The sequence below is a fragment of the Pipra filicauda genome, unplaced genomic scaffold (assembly GCF_003945595.2).
Source record: "Pipra filicauda isolate LSUMZ 115617 unplaced genomic scaffold, ASM394559v2 scaffold469_size499620_pilon, whole genome shotgun sequence".
NCBI classification, from domain to species: Eukaryota; Metazoa; Chordata; class Aves; order Passeriformes; family Pipridae; genus Pipra; species Pipra filicauda.
In genome coordinates, this window is record NW_024104608.1 from 357,088 (window position 1) to 366,738 (window position 9,651).

Consider the following 9,651-nt stretch of genomic DNA (forward strand, 5'->3'; position numbering starts at 1 on the left):
CTTGGGCTGTCACCACTCAATTCAGCTATCTCAGAGTCTCTTCCTTTGCTTTGGAACAAGAAACAGCCTAAAACTGGCTCTTCAGTACAACTAGCAAAGTGAAGTGGAAACACTCAAGTAAGAGATCATGAAACCTAAGCAACTATAAAAGATAATGCATCACTAGGAAATACTTCAAGACATAAACAACTCAGGATTCATATTTCTCAAATATTGCTGTTCCAATTATCCCCCTTGCAACCTCTCATTTGCACTTGCCTGATCATTTTTTTGCACAAGGGAGGAATGGATAAAGCGATCATCACTAGACTGCTTTTCTGCTGAGTCTCAGAGTTACTGGTGAATCTGATACTATGAAAATATCCATCAATACTATAACAGTCTGTAGTACAGCTTTTTCACAACCAGTTCAAAAGCACAGAGAGGACAGCTAAATGACACCTTTTCCTTAATGTAATAACATTTCGATAATTTAATCAAAGCTACTGAGAAAAAATGCTCTTCTGAAAGTTCATGTACTTGCAAAGCTCTATCATTAATCCGAACCTTTATTTCAGAGCTGATAAGAAAAAGAAAAATCTGGCAACATATTTGCTCTGGTTCTTTGAAATAATAACTGGCAGCAGTAGAAGTTCCCTATTCAAAACCTAGTATTTTTGATTTGCCAGAGGCCAGGAAAAGCCAAATGCTTCTGAGGATGTGAAGGTTCACTGGGGTAAAATAAGAAAAGGGAAAAAGACAACAGGAATCTCTAAAGGGACTGCAATCTGAAAGTGGTGAGTCTGCTCACAAGATTTATTAGCTGTTGACCTCCTTCCACCACTTAGGCCATAACGTGATGACAGCCTGGCGGCAGTGGAGAAAAGCCACTTTCCCTTTTTGACGCTCACCTAGAGAATTAGGATCATGAACCAGTCACACAAGCATGCCTTATAAAACCATTCATGGCAATTGCACTGCCACCTCCTCCCCTGCTATTTAGTACATCAAGGACAGTTTTCAATTCCTTGAAAGTCAAAACCATTTCAGATTCTGTAGCTGTCTCCAGTCTTCAGGGAATAAATGCAAATAAAATGTTGGTGTGATTGTGGAACTGTACGATCTCATCTTAAGTGATTTTTTTTTTTCTAATTGGGATTGAAGTTTTAAAAATTACAAAAGAAGGAGCAGTAAAAGACGTGGATCTGGGAAGGAATGAATCTCTGGATTTTTATAGAACTCTGTAAAAAGATGCACCTTATACTGGGTGGATGGGGCAAAGTCATCCCCACCCTGCTTTCCAGTTGGCTGGGACCAGATCAGAGGCCCTTGAGCAAACAGCCTAGCCTCATGTCTTTTACACAGCAATATGATAGCAAAAATATTAATGAAAACCCTTTTATTGACTTTTTGCTCGATGTGAGAAAGCAACAGACTTTTTTGACTTGTTGGTAGCATCCCCACCCATCTCCCCACTGTTTTACTTTTGGAAAAAAACCAAACAAAACTAGTTTGGAAAAGCTGATGTATAAATGGAAGCCTTTCACCTGAACCATCAACTCTTTCACTTCATGATCATGTCAGTCCTTAAAACATGGAAATAAAATACTTGGCTTTAAAATTAAAATGAGAAAAATATAAATTATTCCATTGGAAAATGTCCAAATAGAAGAAGTCTTCTCATCCTTTTCTTCTTCCCACACATTCTACTTCCCATTCTGGAAGGTCAGAAACTTCCCCAAATTCACAAAAAATTACAGTCACCTGAAACTACTGCTTTAGATTAATTTATTCCACATTCTCATTCTCAAATTCACTGGTCTCCAATCAAGACAGAGATTAGGCTACCAGATTACTTTTTTTTTCTGTTTCAGGTTTTATTTCTTTTTGTAGTTGTTTTATTCCCTGTAGCGTCACTAGAAAACCACAGTACAATCAAAAATCCTTTTTCTTACACATTCCATAGTGATAAAAAGAAATTCAAGATTGTTCTTAATTATAATATTAGGGGAAAAATCCTGTTAAAAATGGTGTTTAAATATAAACATTTGGATTTTTGGAGAGCGAAGTTAAACTAAAGAATATTTCTGTATAGTTGTTGAAGTCACCATGTGCAATTGAAGTTTCCAGGCAAAAGAATTTAAATAGGTATGAAGAACGTAGTCTGACTTGTCTGACTGAGAAAAAGTGTTCAACAACTTTACCATTCAATGCAAATAAGATCAAATAATGGTCTAGCAATAAATAGGAGAGGGATAGGGACTGAAGCTGCAAGTGTCTCTATATTTTCACCTGATATATAGTAACCCACCACTATAATTACAACATTAGTACAGGTCAATTGAGCTAAAGTATTGCTAGGGAAAAGAAAACACAGAAATTATGAAAATATGTGTTCTCAGCCTTGCTGCTTTATGAAAAAAAATGCAAACAAAGGTTAGGTCATATTTTTTATAGATAATCTCCACTTTTAGCAGTTATGCAGTGGAATATGAATTGGACTTCTCATTCTTTCAGGAGAATCAAAAAAGAATCTTTCCGAGTCCTTAATTTAGACATAAGCTTTAAAATACACCATTCTTAGTGAAAGAGCCTGCTAGACCACATGACCTGGCAGTGGAAGAGGCTCTTCTTCTCCAACTGGTATTAGACCATGTCTGAGGGTTGCTGCGTAACTCCAAGGCACAAGGCTAGTGAGGGACCTCGGCTGTTCCCTGGGGTGGCCAAGATGCAAGGAACTCACCTTTGACTGCCCCTCTCCTCTTGCCTTCCTCCTCCACAGATAAGAAACCTGATACTCATTTCCTCTCACATTTTAAAGTGTCACTGCCCCTTCTATCTACCTTCACCTTCACCACCTTTGGGCAAGAGTTACCCTGGGAACAGCTCTTGTCACCCATGAATGCAGGAACGAGAGGGCAAGGACAGGATTTACCAGGTACCTTTCCCCCTTTCCCAGGCTTGGGAAGAGGAAACCCTCCTCTGCCACCCCCTCTTCCACACTCTGACCCTACAGTGAAGAAACTAACCATAACACCAAAGCATCCTCATGGAGGAATTGCACTGTTGCCAACTCATATGGTTTTATTTCGAATTCACAACTTCAGAGTAGTTCTCACAGTCCCAGCTCCTGGAATCCGGATCTAACTGTAGATCCTACTTTTCAATTTTAAAGAAAGTTTTTATCTTTTGTGGTTATGGAGAAAAAAGCCTTCCTGTGTGAAGTGACTCCAAGGTAAGGAACCAGAAAGCTAATAAAAAGAAAACTCTAAAGCATAACTATTATTATTTAATCATCATATTGCTAGGGGAGGAGAAGAGTGTGACTCATGGGTTTTAAGTGTTTTTAGGGGTAGGAACAATTAAATGGGAGAAGCAGGATATCTTACTTTTTTTGAATATCACAGTTACTGTTAAAGTGAAGAATTAATTAACCATATTTGGGGTAGCCAGATCCATTCTGGATGTGAAAGGGTCATGGCTTCAGAGGAAAAAAAAACCAAACAAACGATTTGTAAGAAGGAAATCAAGGAAAGGGCAAAAAGAACAAAGGACATATAACTTATTTCATAATTTTTGTTTCAAAAGGAACAAAGAGCAAATTCAGATCTGCATCTTCATTAGGTGTGCACACAATACACTGGTTCATTAGTGACTATGAGAATGCTGTCTGTCTTGATTATGGAATGTTTCCCTGTCAGAAACAACATTTTTACAGGCTTTTGGGTTTTGTCATTTACTACATAGGTATTTTCCACTCCTAAGATAATTTCCTGCAGAGGAAATGTTATTGTTCTCATTCAAGTTTCATTTTTTAGCAACTGTTATTGTTCCCTATCAGCAATTCTGTGTTTTGGGACAGAACCAAATTACACTTTCTCCAGCATTGCTTATGAGCTAGCAATTTCACAGCCCATAATCTGGAAAGATTATAACAGAATCTACATAAGAGTTTGTGCTGCATTTATATCAAAATACAGGTAATAACACTGCTTCTTCTTTCCATTATGATCATCTGGTACCAACAGATTTCCTTGCTTTCACAAGCTAGCATGATTTTAGTGGTGAATCAGGGTTGAAATGTGGACACCTAGAGCTCTAAACACCATCTTTCTGTTATGCTTTGTATAGATCGTGTGCCTTATCTTCACCTATAAACCTCTATGTGACCCACATACATCTTGGGGAGGACTGCCATGATAATGGCACTCCCAAAAGAAGATATTATGCCCTCAAATCTAATCCCTGTGTTTGAAATTAAATATGTGTGAGAAATAACAATAACACAGTTTCTAATAAGTATGCATGGACTCTTAAGTGCATTCCAGTGTTCTCTGGAGACAGTGCTGCATGTCTCTGGTACGAATAAAACCAGTCATGGTATTTAAAGAAGTTTTATTCATGTTTGTCTGTATATGTGGGCATGCAAGTAATTCAATGTTTGCAAAAAAACCCCAATTTTTTAAATGTCACAGTGAAGTTTACAGTGGTAAGATCGTAAAACATTAGAGTAGTATTTTAACTGATGCAAGCCCCACTCTGAGTACAGCAATAATTGACTGTACAATGCATCTCTATCTAGGGTCCAACACCACCATCACACATCCTGTGTCCTATTGCTCCAGTCTACCCTCACACTTGTCTGGATATTTTCCTACCAAAAGGTGCCAAAATTTACTGGAAGATGCAAAACAAATTAGTATGTGTGGTGTAAATCAGTGCAGGTCCAATGAAGTCAATCTGGACTTGTACATGTCCACTGCAGAAAGGCACTGAAAGAGAATTTTGGACACCGGTTCTTAATTAATAGCACAATTCTGCATTATATTGGATATAACTGTTTTAGAGCTTTGGCTAACAAAATGTGTTGAATTTCCAAATGAAAAAGAATATATTTGGAGGCCTCAGTTCCATAAGCAGAGGAGACTTTCAATACTTTAAGGTTATTACTCATTGTCATAAGGAAAAGTTTTTCAGGAAGATGTAACAGATCACTTCAGATACTTTACACTCTAGTTATATATTTAACTGATGAATTTCTCTTGCCTAACCAGGCAGCTTAGCTGGTTGGTCCACTATTGAAAATGACAGCCTAATATAACAACAGCTGGCCCTGAAAGATATTGGGTTAAATGGTAGTTTTGCTCCCGTTTAATCTCCTTCTCAATTGTTTGTTACCTAATTTAGCTCAACACTGAGGAACAGAAAACTCAACTTTTTGCCTTTAATGGAGATACTCTTTTCTCCACACCAGAATTCCTGCAAGCTGCACATCTTTCCAAAGAGATACCTTTGTATTGTCAACCCTGAAGTCATGACAGAGAAAAAAAGTTCAGGATATTAAATCATGTGTCTACAGAAGTTATCTGGATCTGGAGCCTATCCAGAGTTTTTAGTCAAACTGACAGTTCTTTGCCTTGGCCATCACTGCTGAGGCTTCCAGACCAAGCTTATAATTAGCTGTTAAAAACTAACCAGAATTAAAATATAATTCAAAGCAAACAATTTCTTAAACATATGCCCAGAGTTTTCTTAGAGTTTGGAAACTATGACTCAAGGTTTGTCAAGCCTGTTACTAAAGAGATGAAATTTCAACTATCTCCATTCATACAGATAAATTTAAGTAACCAAAGTCAAAACTCCTGAAGCATCACTTGAAACAGGTGCCTTAGGCTCTTCCTTTTCATCCCTACCCATAAACGGCATCTAATACCTGCTTGCTGAGTAGTAGGGGCGCCTGTTACATTACAGGCATTACTAAATACCTTGTTTCTCTGGTTTTGGTATTTGTCCACTAACCTCTCCTTGTTTTAAAAAGAGGAGCAAACTTATATTTCCAGTTTTCCTAGGAGAGTCTTAGACAGTGAAAATGTCCATTATATTGTGTTCTCCAAGGAGAGTAGTTACTTATGGGATGCAAGTGTCTTTGTTTCCTGAGGTGTTGTAAACTGAGAAGATGCTATAATAAAATGTTTATCCTTTCTGTAAGATGTTACATAAGATTTACATATTTTAAAATTTACATTCTAAAAATGTACTGCAGGCATGTGTATATTCTACTCAGCTAAAGAGGCAGTGTGCAATATAAATGGATAAACTAAACCCAAGATAGAGCTACAATATAATTTAAGGAAATTTTCATGGAAACTTGGATGCAAGTTCCCAAGACGTAAAATATGAACTCCTACTCTACATCAGCAATGTTCCAAAACTAAGGGATATTCATATTTTTTTAATTCTGAAAAGAATTTCAAATAGAAAAAGTACTTTTCCCAGTTCGCCATCATTATATACCTTTCTCATAGCTTTTTCTTTTCTCTGTCTCTACCCATGTATTTTCTTTGGGTTTTTAACAGTTCCCTCAGGGCAGGGCCAATTATTTATGACATATTTCTCCATGTAAAATTTATTTGGGAAAACTGTTCCTATGGAAACTGCTGTTTTCAAACAGGCTTGTATTAACTTCAAACAATCTGATTGCATCTACAAGAGAGAATACCTCTTTTATTATCCAGCATATTCTAATGACTTTGACTACAAAATAAATTGCACAGAGGAACAAAATGAGTTATATTCTGTGATATGATCAAGTGGGTATTCAGTTGTCATCTGGGCAGTACAGGGAATTAGAGTAACTCAGTTCATTTTACCAAAGTCCAATTTGAAGATCTCATAAAATTTCAAAACAAAGCTTTTAAAAATATCAGTCAAAAGCCTGGCTGGAATGCTATGAAAGACCAGCAATTACCTTATATACAAATAAAACAATGAAGGTTTTTATTGCAGAAATATCATATTTCATGTATATGTATGACATATTTACCCTGCAGGGCTTTGGTACTAGATGTAGATTGACAGGTCAAGATGCTACAGACACTTGATTTCTGTGGCTTCAGGATCAAGCTCTGACAATTAATTATGTTTTGCCTTTGTGGTGTTTTGCCATTTGTTCTCTCCTCACTCTAGCTCCTACTTATCTTCTGGTCACTGCAGTCCTCCAGACAAAATGAAGCATAAAGCAGCTGCAGTACAGTTTACCTGAGCTGGTTTCTAGTGAAAAAGAAAAAAAATAACTTTCATGTCCTTAATAAACAATTTGCCATTTAAAAAAACCTAATTTAAAAACCTGCTTCATTAATTGCCTTGGTGGTATTATGAGATTTTAGAACTGTAATACCCAGTAGTAATCTAGTCAGGAACAGGCAGGGCAGGTCTCATAAAAACATCCCAGTCCTCCAATTTGGACTCTTTCTTTGGTCCTGTGAAGAAGTTAATGCTGTTAATACAAAGGTCCCTGCTAGCAGCCTTCACACAGGCAGGCTGGTAGCACTTGTTTTTCCTCTGAGTCATCTTCAGGAAGATTTGGAAAAAATAACTTCCGTGCATTCTGTGTGCTCAAGTGGCCCTTTGCTTATCTAAATGATTAGCCAAGAGAGTTTTATTTTTTAAAAGGAACTGATTCAGCCAGGGACTGAATAAACTCCAAGGTCACAATGTATAAAGGAAATAAACTGTGATTTCAAGTTGGAGAGTTTTCACAGTCCAGGATCAGCTGGCTGCAGCAATATCAGGAGAAAGGAAAAAAAAAAAAAGCTTTGCTGCACTGGAGCTCCTGAGAATATGGTCACGTGTATGAAAGGAGAAATGTGTATAAATCCATTTGTCTGTTAAACTCCTAGAATGCAACATTGTCAACACAAGAATTAAAAAAAAATTGTGAACTAGATCACCAAAAACCACTGACTGCTCATTTTAGTAAGTTGATCTCATAAGGTTGGTTGGAATAGCTCAGGATTGGGAGCCTTTACAAAGAATACTTTCAACCTTCTTTTTATGTAATATAAGTTCCATATTGGTACAAACCTGTCAAAAGATTGTTGGTAGCAAAAATGTTGATGCAGCTGGTGACTTAAGTCATCTGATGGGACATTTGGTAAGTTTGGTAGGACGCCTTTCTACATGGCCCTAGAAAAAAAGGAGCTTGCCTCTTATCCCGAATGGGCCTGAAAATCTTTCCAGAATTGCCTAAGTTCAGGCAAATAATGTGTTAAAATTGGCCTGTCTTTCAGATCTGAGGACATTTTTCTGGTAGCTGGGAAAAAACCTAAATAATTTCAAAATATGTAATATAGAAGATACTATATGTATAAAATATATATAAATATATATAAAAAAAAGTAAAAATAATTTTGCAAGTAGTTGCAGTAACTTTTATCTCCAGGGGTCAATGGACACTCTTACCCCAGTAGAAGTAGTTGGGAACTATCCCCACTATAGCAATATGGAAAAAGTCTTAGCCCAGTTGTATGTGATGTCTTTTTCTGTTCTCATGTGTTGCTTTTAAAAACAGAATGATTTGGCCTGTGATGCTTAATGCATTTGCTTAGACTCACTCTTTGTGCCACCTGAACTGGCTCCATCTGGCTCCTGCTTGTGAGCTGGATTTAGCCACTTTATTTGTACTGAATACCATGATGTTCCACTGAGCTGCTAGAGGCAGCATGTCTTCTGTACTGCAGACTGCTTTCCTGGGGTTTATCAGCCCACTTTTGTGAAGAACTTACTTGCTATTTCAATATAAGAGTGAAACACGTCAATTTGTTTTTCACACTCTCATCCCACAAACAATAGGCTAAAAGATCTAAATGGAGGAAATGGGAACTTCTGTCCCCATATACTGATAGTCTTCATCTTTTAACTTAGAGATCTCTGGTCTCCATCTCAACTGAAAAACAACAGAAAACAGTGTTTATTTACTTTACTGAAAGAAGATCCATAGTGACCTGCAGGCCTGTAACTGAATTAATCTCTCCAATTTATATTCCCAGTGTTGTCAGCTTCTTTGATTTTGATTGTATTTTCTAATTTTCCAAAACCTGGTTTACTATGTCTCTATGAGAATCTTTACCTTCAGCCCTTTGTGGCAACACTGGAAAACATAAGAGCTCAGCACCCAGAAGGCAGATAGACTAATTTTCATAATTAATTATATATATTCTCACACTAATGGTCATCGGATAAGTAATAATTTTTAATGTTTACTGTGATGAGAACTTCCTGAGTCAGACTTTCAGTTACATGAAAACTGGAAGAAAAAGTATATTTAAATATGTATACATTGCATTAAAAAGAGGCATTTTTACCTATCTTCTAGGTGTGATTGTAAGACACAGAAATGAAGAGTGTTAGCAAAACCAGGGCTCAGAAATTTGCTGAAGACAGGGGATTTTCAAAAAAGCCAATGACCCTACTCTTTTCGTTTTGTTTGATGTGATATTTATTGGTTTTTTTCCAAGACCATGCAGGGCATTTCTGAAAATCTCACTCTTAACTTACTTCAAGTGATTTATATTCCCATTAAAAAAAAAATAAAACTAGAGAAAATTGGGCATTTGAGAGTTTAAACATCATTTTTAAGGCCTGAATGCAACATCAGGCATCATGGTTGTTCAGTTGCTAAACCTCTCACTACTACCACTTAAAGAACAAATAGCTTGTTTTACATCAGCACTTTCTCCAGAAACTGCACTTTTGCCTTCAAACACTTACACAACAACCAAAATGCCACACAAACTGTCATCAGTAATGTTTATCTCACATCTGTGGTTCACAAAGCAGCATTTTCAAGCTTTTGCCATATGCAGGTTTGGTCTTCTCAGCCTGCTCTGAGTG